Source organism: Bactrocera dorsalis, chromosome 3 (genome assembly GCF_023373825.1).
Source record: "Bactrocera dorsalis isolate Fly_Bdor chromosome 3, ASM2337382v1, whole genome shotgun sequence".
Classification (NCBI taxonomy): Eukaryota; Metazoa; Arthropoda; class Insecta; order Diptera; family Tephritidae; genus Bactrocera; species Bactrocera dorsalis.
The window spans coordinates 88518865-88530487 of NC_064305.1; positions in this window are offsets into that span (position 1 = coordinate 88518865).

Genomic DNA, 11623 nt, shown 5'->3' on the forward strand with positions numbered 1-11623 from the left:
AGTGAGCTGTAAGCCTTTTTAAAACACTGGAAATAATTGCGGCGTTCTAAGCAAAAGTGGAGAAAGCATAGTATACTTGTTCTTTAATTAATCTATTATTAATAGAATTGTTCCACAAAAAATTCGAAAATCCTTTCAAACAGTTTTTATATATGTACATCCATACATACATACATACGTATTTCAGTCAAAGTAAATACATGTCGTTACACCGGTTATTTACATTACTCATCGGTTAAAATGCATATGAACATAAATATAAATTTTATATTTTTTCTGCTGTTAGTAAATATGCAAATTTGTCAGATGAAAAAGTGTTTGACAGCTTAATTGTGTGTGGCGGCAGCACCACCAACGCGACTAATGACAACAACAACAATCATACCAAGGATTGGGCATTGAAAATAATAAGTTAAGACTCCACTAGAGGCACTCGAATGAAAACATATTAATAAAATAAAAAGAGACAAGTCGTGAACAAACAATGCACGCACACATACACACACGAACGCAAGCATGCATAAGTGCTATTTGTGCAGAACGCCATATTTATGCACGAATTACTGACAACAAAAGCAGCAGCAACGGTCACAACAACAATTCAACCAGTAGCAGCAGTCCAGAGCACGGCAGCGCCACGCAACGCACTCAACGCAATTCACCGCCGCGCAATGTTTGTCAATCCACTCGAATAAATAAGCGAGCAACGGCCAAGTGACAACTCGACAACCACGGCAATCCAGCAGCCAAGCAACCGAGCGACCGAGCCAAAAACCTCCAAATAACACAATGAACAAATGAACGAATGCGAGCGACTGTTGAAGAGCACCGCGTCAAACACACAAACACTTTTAAGTGCCTACTAATATATGTATGTATGTATATGCCTGTTTGCTGTGCACCAAGGGAAGTATTGTGGGTCTCTTGGATAGAGTGGAGCACCGAGGCGGGAATACAGAAGGCATGAATTGAATGGATGGTTGATGAAAATACTTTACAGCTTTATTGGTTGCATACATCCAACTGACAAAACAACATACGAAAGCAAGTAAGCAAACCGACACGTCCGTACTCCACTCAGTCGACACACACACACACAATCATTTGCCCATTAGAAGTCGTACATTTATATGCGCATATTGGTTTTCATTACAAATATGTGCATGGCATATAGCACCCTGTAGGAAATGATTACCTGTATGCTTTGAAAGCATTGTTCAAGGGATTAAGTAGGTGGGTTTCAGAGGTACAAAAAATATAATTTTACCATTTTTTAATATAAGCAATCATGTATTTGAAAAAAATAATATGGCATGTCAAAGGTACATATTTGAACAATGCCTCCTGAAATTTTCATATAAAAATGTTGTAAATTCAGCCTAAACATATTCCGTTAATTCATATATAACTCTCGTTTTTGAACGAAAAAAATAAATACGTATAAAAATTTTCCTTTTTTCTCAGTCTTTGAACAAAAAATTTCAATTTGTGGTCCAATTTTCGCCATTAATATGAGTTGTAATAAAACAAAAAATCAATAAATGCACAATGTTATTTTATAGACCACCTATCTAACCTCTTAAATTATATGCAAATTTTTTTAGAGGATTTAGTATTTGTGAAACGTAGTTCCTCAGTATTTAAGATATCGTTTTGAAATTTTGCAAACGTCATTTTCTCTTCAAGAAGCTGCTCATTTGTCGGAACTGCCGATATCGGACAACTATAACATATAGCTGCCATACAAACTGAACGATCGGAATCAAGTTTCTGTATGGAAAACTTTTGCATTTGACAATGTATCTTGACAAAAGTTGGCACATTTCTCGGAACTATAGCATATATGTAGCTGCCATACAAACCGAACGGTCGGAATCAAGGGTTTGTATGGAAAACTTTCGCATTTGACGTGGTATCTTCACGAAATTTGACATGGATTACTGCTTAAGTTAATAATAATATTCCGAAAAAATTGTTCAGATCGGATTACTATAGCATATTGCTTCCATATAAACTGAACAGATAGTTACTAAAAGAAATGCACCTGTGAAGGGTACATTAGCTTCGGTGCAGCCGAAGTTAACGTTTTTTCTTGTTATTTAGTCTTATTGACTTTACATTATGAGACCTACGACAGTCGGGTCTACGTAACCGAAACGGATTGGGTCAAGGACTGTGCACTCGACAGAATTCTGACGCTACAACAACAACAACAACAACGATTTGAGAATATTTTTTGAAAATTTTAAGTTTGAACAGCAAATAGTTTTGAGATATGAGCGTATTTATGTGTTTTATATAATTTAGTATAGTCCTTCACGTCGCTTGAAGGGTAAGTGTGGTAAATTTTCTCGAAAAGGCTACTCCGAACGATTTGACATTCGCACACGATCTTCTTAGATATTTTTATTAGATAATGATTGAAGGATAAGATTTTTGATAATAATTTACATTATTAAAGCTATTCTGAAAGTTTACACACTTTTCCATAAATTTTTCTTATTCCTTCGATTTGCTTTACTAGATTTAACACTACTTTAACGAAATCTGTTTGGTTCTTTTAATTTCACAGTTTAACGATATAGTGATCACCGCAAAACGTCTTGTTTGAGAGGAGCTCCTGGAGATCAGCAGTAAGTCTTAAAAAACAGTTAAAATATACTATAATATGTGTACAAATTTTTGGATGAATAATTTTGAAAGTTTTCTCAGAAAAAAATCTGGAAAACTTCGCTTTTTTCGGCCTTTTAACTACTTATATATAACCCCATAGCGATAATAAAACCTTTACAACAACTATGAAACTGTAATCTAAAAAACTTAATTCTGTCATTATTAAAGCGAGAACACCTCAAAAATATATTTCCTACCGACCCAGCCGCATAAGTGGAACGTTATACTTTTGTGCTGATTGTACAATATACTTGTTTGGCTGCTGAGCCGTCGCGGGCGCAAAGAGGGGAGGCATCGCGTTGAACGGCAAATTATATTTAAGTGGTGCGCCGTTTCATGCACACAACCACAGAGGCATAACGTTCGAAGTTGGCTGATTGCTGAGTGTTGAGCGTTGAGTGATGGTGGCAGCGCGTCGACTGAGGCTGCCTGACTGCTTCACTTGATGACTAGCTGGCCGTTGGACTGGCGAATCCATGCCGTGCTGTATCGCATTGTGCAAAGCTACTCAGTGCCAGTGAAATTTGGATACAAGGGGAGTGCAAAGGGAGCGAGTGGGTAAAATTTGTTGGATGTGTTATTAGTATTGTTGTTAAGTTGTTATGTGTGTATGTATGCATGTGCATGCATACAAATTTTTCACTGGCCTTTGCTGCTTATACGATTTCTTCTCATGCGCGCAACTCTCCGAGCTCTCTTCAATTGGTTTTGCTTGACTTGGTTCACTTGCGCACTCGGAGATTTTCATTACTAGTTGTAATTTTCTTGCTTTAATGTTTTATGCATTTTTATTTCGTGTTTGTAAATTCTTTTTCTACAACTTTGCACAACCCTCTGCATAGACAACTACTATGTACTTGCAACGGGGCTATAATGGCAAGGTGGTGCAAGGCAAGACATGAAGACTTTGGTAAGCGCGGACGGGTGGGTGGTTACTGTGACTAGTGGATTGGATGATATACATACATACATACATATGTATGTATGTATGCGTGTGTATATATAATAGGGTGCGGTTTGGTATGGAGAATAGTGGCAATACTTACAGTACAACGACTTTAATGGTACCCTGAACAGGGTATATTTCCTACGAAGTCCGTCTGTCTGCCTGTATACATGAGAACTAGTTCTTCAGTTTATGATATTTAGTTTCAAAATTTTGCACATCTCTCCAAGAAGCTGCTCATTTATTGAAACTCCGGATATCGAATCTTTGTGACCGATGATAATCAAGTCTCTGTATGGAAAATTCTTTTATTTAACAAGATATCTTCAAAATATTTGGCACGGATGATTACCTAACGCAACGCTACAATTTGCGAATATATTGTTTACAGTGAACCACTACAGCATATACAAATGTGGCTGTCATACAAGCTTTCCTTCCTTGTAAGGAAAACTTTTCTCTGCGATACCAGATGGAGTTCAGTTACTAGGTCCAAGAGACGCTTGACTCGAATTTTAACAGACTCTGCGGCCTCACTAACGATATCTCCTCTAAAGTATCACACCATGGGGACCCCAGATGCTTACAGCGTAGTCTTGCCAATGCATGACTAATGCAGAAGAGATGCCTCACTGTTTCCCTTGTGCCCCGGTCTAAACATTTCCTGCAGTCTTCCCGATCTGTCAGGCCTATTCTGCGGTCATGTGACGCCACCAGACAGTAGCCAGTTAGTATTCTGATCATTTTCTTACAGTCTCTTCTATTGAGTGCCAATAGGAATTTTGTGTACTTTAGATCTACCGTTTTGTACATGACTTTTGCAGTCTTGCACCCAGGTAGCTCGTTCCATCGTGTTTTGAGTTTCCTTACCATGCTTCTGTCGAGATCGTCGTATAGATGTTTATCACGTTTCCCAATGTTTATCACGTTTTCGAATGTTAACCGCACACCATTTTTGGCAATCACTATTTCGTTGCCCTCGATGAATTTGTGACCTGGCACCCTGTAGAAGTGACGTTGCTTACTTCTGGCAACACTTTGCACTGTTGCCCTGCTTCCCACAACACTTCTCGCCGATATGCGATACGAGGTTACTGCTTTGATTGCTGTTTGGCTGTCTACGTAGATGTTGACTCTGGAATTGTTTGCAGGTGTATTAGAGGTCAGCTTCGTGTCTTTCGCAAAAGCGCATGAAATATATATATGTATATGCAGTGGTCCGGCACCTACTCCATCCTCCATTTTCGAGCCATCAGTATAGATGTTTGCGAATAGCGAACATATCTTAACGCCAGCCATCTTTTCCAGCGAGCCTCTGAACCCTTTCCATTGGCTTCCAGTAGTTGGATTTCCGTACGCCTGTCCACCATAATACTGCATCGCAAAACAGAATTGGTCTAACAATAGATGTGTAGGTTATGCCGAATATCTGTCTACACGCAAATAGAGCATTGTTAGCTTTCCTCACTCTTTCCTCCACGTTGTGCATCCACAGCAGTTTGCTGGTCCTTGAGAGAAAGAGTTGTGTCCCGTTTATAATAATAATAATACCCAACGATTACCCTCCTCCCGGCCAACCGACGCGAGGGGCGCAATCCGCGAACGAGCGGAATTAAGCCGAGTCATAAAAGGCAAAAGAGGGGAACCTCCATAAAAGAATTTTGTGTTTTCTTGTGAACACAAGCAGATCCGTTTTCTCTAGTTTCAATCCCAGCGCCGTTTGCCATTGAACATTCTTTTTTGTTTTTGTATTTAGAAAATTTATAATTTTTTGCTCAAGTATCGCAAATCTTAGAAAAGATTCAAAATTATATGGCTCATTTCAAAAAATATGTATGTATGTATATTGCTGAAAACCTTAAATATGGTTGAAAACTCAAAGGATTGAGCATAGAGTAGCTCGTAAAAGAGTTTAAGCAAAATGTTTCTGTACTTTGTTAAATAAAAACATAATAACAACTTGAGTAAAAGAAAATACTAACAAAAAGCCACAATTTACATTAGTACATATACAATATTTATGCAGTTACCACCTATCGCTGTTCTACTGTACTATGAAAACATTAGCGTGACAAAGAAAAAAACAATTTTCTAATAACTAATTAAAGGCGATTGCAGCTTTTCCAATTTCTGGACCTGCTGAGTAATAAGCAGACAAGCAAACATGCACCAACATTTACATATATACATTTACATATATACAATCGCATAAAAATATCCACCGGCATAAATATACAAAGGCCGCACATTCATTCACACAAAGCTCGGTACATAAATACATTGGTCTGTGTGCATGTAAGAAGATGTGTGTATGTGTTCTGGAACTAAAATGTTCATGGGTATTTTGTGAATGCTAAATGGGGTTTGAAATTAAATTTTGTATTAACATCACGTTTGTTTAAAGGCATTAAAAGTGTTAGACAAGGATTTTATTGGCATGAAATGTGACCAGTGTCTTTGTCTCTATGAAAATGTTGTTTAAACTTGCTCTAAGCTGTAAAATCATTTGTGGACATATACACATACGTACATAGTACATACTTACGTACTAGCATGTAGCGATAGTTTCGATACGGGTGGTCTCTTTATTGGCTTTTCAACAAAGAATTGATTGCTTTTGAGATTAACAAAGAATACAGCGCCGCAGCAACTATATAAAAATAACACATAAGTTTGTTTGTATGTACATTTCTTCGTTATAATGTACATATATGTACATACATATGTGCATGTGATTATTATCGATATTCAGTTTCTAAATTGTTAAATTAATAGCTTTGCGGCTGTTACTTTCATTTAAATAATATGTTGAGAATTAGAACAAGCAAGAGATGCGAGATTCCCTTCGTTTAGACATGAGCTGTTTTGGGAAAAGTTTTTTTTTCGATTTTGCACAGACTTTTTGAGCTTGAAAAATATAGTAAAAAATGCGGACTTACGGACGGACATGGCCAAATCGACTCAGCTGGTCAGGTTTATCATTTATAGTGTTTGTCGTGAACAAGTGTTTTTGATTGTTACAAGTTATTCAAAGGGGGTCCAAAACGCGTTGACGACGAACTATGACCAGGGCGGCTATCAAAATAAACTTATGATCATAACGTCAATAAAATAAAGAAATTGTTGCTTGAGAATCGACGATTAACTGCCAGAGATCGTATTAGCATGGCGATGAGTCTTGTATCTATGCTTATGACCTGAAAACAGATGATCAATCGGCCGAATATCGTGGAAAAGGTGAGCCGAAGCCGAAAAATACACGTCTAAGCAGTCAAAAATCAAGGTTATGTTTGCAGTTTTCTTCGATTATCGAAGTGTGGTGCACTCCGAATTCCTTTCCACCGGTCAAACTGTCAACAAGGAGTACTATTTGAGTGTTATGCATCGTTTGCGCGAAGATATTCGTAAAAAATAAGCCGGAATTATAGGCCAACAACTTTTGGTTTTGCACCACGATAATGCACCGTCGCATACAGCATTGATTCTTCGAGAGTTTTTTTGCCAAGTTTTCATCCAATATCGTGCCGCATCCACTGTATTCGTTTGATTTAGCTCTGTGTGACTTTTGGCTATTCAGCAAACTCGCAGGACCACTCCGGAGAAACCGTTTTGAGTCAATTGAAGACATTAGATTCGAAAAAAACGTTGGCATATGTATATTAAGACCTAGGGGGATTAATTTGAGGCGGACGACATAGACTCTTGAAGAAATGCCTTTTATACAGGTTTGTGCGCCGTAGACTTTATAGACCTAAACCTTTTTATTTTGCATATAGAACCAACGAGTAAGAGTGACGGCATAATTATTCACGACTAAATTTTTAATCTCGATCGAACTTCACCTCGTATTTGTAGTTTGGGTCACGCAACAATCGAAGGTCTCATAAGTCTTCATCCGCCGCTGTACTGCTAATGGATTTAATAAGGTTATTATAATTCAATATGTTTTTCAAGGGACAATAACTTGAAATGAAAGTATACACATTTCATTTATGTAGCTATGCGTATTTGCAGTTACAGATAATAAAAAACAAAACACATTTATATAACATCTAAACCTAATTAAAAGAATTTATGATAACCTACCCTTAAATAATATTTTTCAGGTGTAGACTCCAGGTTGCGGGCATACTTCATACACATGTATGTATGTATGTGTGTACTATAGGTATGTATGTACATTTGTATGAAATATGTAACTGAAACTCAATTAGGAAGCGGAAATATGCTATTTTGCCTTACACACACTTGCAGTCATAAGGGTTGCTCTTCGAATAAGAACTTAAGGCTTTTCATATTCGACGTGGTATCTGTCAATTTGAAGTGTTTTTCAGACTAGAAACCCTCCAGGGAATTACTTTCATATTGCAGTTTCTAATGATTAATAAATAAATATGTTTAGAACGATTCCCCGCAACTTTCGTGTTTTAGACCATGATTACCAACAACAATATAGCGGGGAAAATTAATGGCTGTAACAATATTAAGTGGATATCAAAGTGGACCTATCAATTTTTTCAATTGATTTCGCAGCATTTGCAACTTTTCTTGTCGATTGGATAAATACTTTATTATCCGCACAATGCTCTAATGGAGTTGAGACGGTTAGTGAATGGTTCGAAAGAGTGAGATTCGCTTACTCTCACTTCATATTTATTATAATACTAAACTTGCTAATCGTTTGGCTTTCAAAATTAGTAAGCAATGAGAGTTATCGAATAATGGAATGATGCTAATTTCTTCGGAAAAATCGTCGTCAGCCGAACAACGACAACCATTTAGGGTTTAATATTTCAACGGAATTATTAATCAGTTCAAAACTAATTTATCGCAAGAAGGTTGGCAAACAAACTCGGCTATAACTCTCGCTTACTCGAGTTCTCGTCAATAAAAAAGAAGAAGAGGATGTTGACAATCAAGAGAAATCACTTAAAGGGAGACTTCAGAAGGGTCAATGCTTCGTTGCGATGTTTCTAGAAGACTTCCTGAGAACTCATCAAGAGCTTTGTATTGCAAAAGCCTTGACCGAAGAAGTGGCGACGCAAGTAGAGCAAGTATTTCCGCATACTTCATTTCACCTTCGTTTAGGTTCATATTTGACCTTATGTGTGTGTGAATTCAATTAGTGTGCGCTTCGCTGCTGTTCGTTTACGACAGGAAATGTCTATGGATTCATGGCGCGTTCTCCGTAGTTGTTTTTTCAGTTTCAAAAGCGGAAGAAAGTCTCGGAACATTCAAGCCATACCTAAAATATTAATCAAATTGGTTAAGTGGATCCATAAGAGGCTTTGAGATCCTCTCCTACCTCTCTGATGCCAAAACGACGACTTTCAAGCGCTGCCTTTTTAGATGTTATTGTCATTAGGGCATTATATGGGTATACGGGTTCAAAAAATCGATATTTTTATTGTCCTGCATTTTCAAGTTGATCCGAGTAATAGTTTCGAGATACAGCCTTGAGAACTTGTGTACTTGTGTCCCACTTTTATTGTCACTCAAATCTTCAAATTCGTATTTCTTGAAACAGTGTTTTTGAAGTCGGTTGGCAAAATTTCTCGAGAACTACTCAACCGATCTAGAAAACATTATGATTTAGATTATCGACGCGCTTAGGTCACAAATCGACGTTATCTTCGCAAAAAATCTGGATGATACTGGATCGGCCAGGGTAGTTTTTTTTTTGAAGCGGCGGAGGACGGCAACGCAGTAAGGAGTTCTAAAAAGGCCACACATGGCATACAAGGTCGTTAGGCTTAGATTGTCTTAACCATTACATTTTTGGTGTGGTGCCGTTAATACGTACATAAGTATCAAACGCAGTTTTCGGTTATAGATCGATTAAAAGCCTTGAAACGTTGTATAAATTTTCGGTTAACGTTATTAGCAAAGTCTACATAAAATGAAAAAATAGCTTCCACTCGTCAAATACATTACATTTCATATTTTTATGTCTTAATGAATTATACTCAAAATGTAGAAATAAAAAAAAAAATTCGAAACAGCGCTCCATACGAAATTTATTGTTTTAAGTTTTGCTATGTATGTATGTAAGTAAGATAGAGTATTGAAATTTAAGTAAAGGAAAATGTTAAAGCGACTATTACTGTAAAAGATAAAAGACTTGGTTGTTTAAATAATATTTTCTTATATAATGCATAAAATTAAGTAATTTATATACCTCTGCATATATCGACATATGAACGTATTAATATTACATATAAATACCTGCTCATATTTCAAAGCGACGGCGACACTTCATATCACGCCACTGCCGACTGAATACTAAAACATTTTATATTTTCCAAATGCAAAGCGCTGGCATCAAAACGAAAAAACAGGCAAAGGCGAATACGACACTCGTGCGCCTCTGAGGCATCACCCACTACTTTCGCACTCACAACACAATAGGCTGGCATTTCCCCCACCTTCAGTCGGTTGCTCTCGTTCGCACACACATTTAGCACCCAGCATCGAATAACCAGACCAAGAACGTAAGCAACAACATCGAACACGGTGACTGAATTGTGTTTTGTTGGTGTCCCGCCTGCTACTCGCCGTTACTTGCATTTCTTGCAACTACACCACTGACGCACGAGCCAAAATGAAGTTAGTTGCTTCGGCAGCCATCGGTTTCGTTGCCGAAACACGACCGTTGCCAGAAGTGGCCAATCAAGCTGTGCGCCAGTCGAAGGGTAGGCGCGGCCGCAGCGGCAACGGTTTGCTCTGTCACTTTCACACGCAACCATTGGGTCTGCCACCATTTCAGTCTAACATTCATGAACGGCGCGTACAGTAGGGATGGGGCAGGCAGTTGCTGAATACGAACGTTAAATAACGAACGATAGCAATGCTGAAGACGAAGGCAAGCCTAACAGTTTCGCCACTGTCGTTTTGGTGTTGATGCACCATAAGAGAGGGAGAGTTGTGCGTTGTTGCTGTGGATGTTTGCGCCTTCATTTATATTGGTGAAAAAATTGGATATGCGAGAGTGGTTATTTAACTGAGAAAGTATTGGTTTTTGGGTGGTGGGGTCATTCGTTTGTATTTCGTGCTTAGATTCGGATTTATTTTATCTGCGCAAATGCTTATAGCCGAGAAAAATCGTGTGGGCACAGTGACCCAGAATACAAAAATGTCAAAGAAATATTCGACTCAACGAATCGCTTGGTATTATGAAATTAGTATGTATTGTATTAATATATTCTTTTCGATAATTTTTTGGTCCAGAAGTTATAAACCTATTTATTGTTGCTAAGTGTGGTGACGTAGCCTTGAGTAATACCGGTAACGTAATACGATAAAAATAATTAACCTAAAGTAAGAAAGCTTACAGGAGGATTGCAAAAAATTCTCTGGAAAATATTTAATTGAATTAGCATTTATTTTAAGATTTTTTTTATCGGTTTTGGAATCCCGAAAATCTTAATCAAACTTTGCAGTTTTAAAATTTTTTATCCCAAAGACTGAATTTAAAAATTCAAAATATATGTTTAATCTCAAGTACCGGATTCGAAGTAAAATAAATATTAATCCGAAGTTTATAATTTAAAGTTAAAAAAATTTAAGAAAGACAGTGCTCTACTTTGAAACCCTGGACTGGACCGCGCACATATAATCTAAGTCCTGTTTGAACACATTCAGCACCATATATAGACCAGCGCTTGCGTACTTTGTGTTCTACCATTTTTGGAAAGAGCTTACACAGAGTCACCATCTTCAATACTCTAGAGCAATAGAGGGAAAAGTTTTAATTCTATTTTTGAAATTGAAACTACAATTTAAATTTTCCATTCCAATTTCTGGAATTAAAAAATTTAACTTTTAATCGAGAATTATTTGATAAAAATATTCCGATCAAAAAACTTACCTCTAATACTTAGCGTCTATAAGTTTTAAATAAATCTTTAAATATCTTCTAAATAAGAAAGCATTGTTTGGATGGTTCAAAAGTGAGAAACAGCAGTGCCAGACCGCAGGCGGCCACACTTAGGCCTTCAAGAGGCT